This window comes from Octodon degus, unplaced genomic scaffold (genome assembly GCF_000260255.1).
Source record: "Octodon degus isolate 3935 unplaced genomic scaffold, OctDeg1.0 scaffold00146, whole genome shotgun sequence".
In the NCBI taxonomy this organism is placed as follows: Eukaryota; Metazoa; Chordata; class Mammalia; order Rodentia; family Octodontidae; genus Octodon; species Octodon degus.
In genome coordinates this window covers 431,472-432,024 of record NW_004524722.1, presented here as the reverse complement: position 1 = coordinate 432,024, position 553 = coordinate 431,472, and positions in this window count along the sequence as shown.

Below are 553 nucleotides of genomic sequence, written 5' to 3'. Positions count from 1 at the left end.
GTTTTTACTCTTGTCTAAATTTTCTAGCAGAAGTTCCCAAAACTATCTTGAATAAGAGTAGCAACAGTGAACATCCTTGTTTTGTGCCTAATTTTATAGTGAAAGTTTTCACTTTTTGTACATTTATTGTGTAGTGGCTGTGCTTTGTCATAGATGGTTTTTATCAGATTGAGATAAAGACTAGCAATTATAGTTTTCTGTAGGGTTTTTTTTTTTTATCATGGCTGGGTGTTGAACTTAGTCAAATATTTTTTCTGCATCTATTGAGATGGCATCTATTGATATGGTTTTTGTCTTTGGCTTTGTTAATATGGTGTATTACATTTATTGATTTGCATGTGTTGAACCATCTCTGCATCCCTGGGATGTATCTCATTTGGTCATGGTGTATAATCTTCTAGATAACTTACTGCATTTTCTTTGCCAGGATCTAACTGACGATTTTTTTTTTTTTTTTTGGTGGAACTGGGGATTGAACTCAGATCCTTGAGTTTGCCAGTCAAGCGCTTATCCTACTGAGCCATCTCCCTGGCCCCTGAGGATTTTTTTTCAT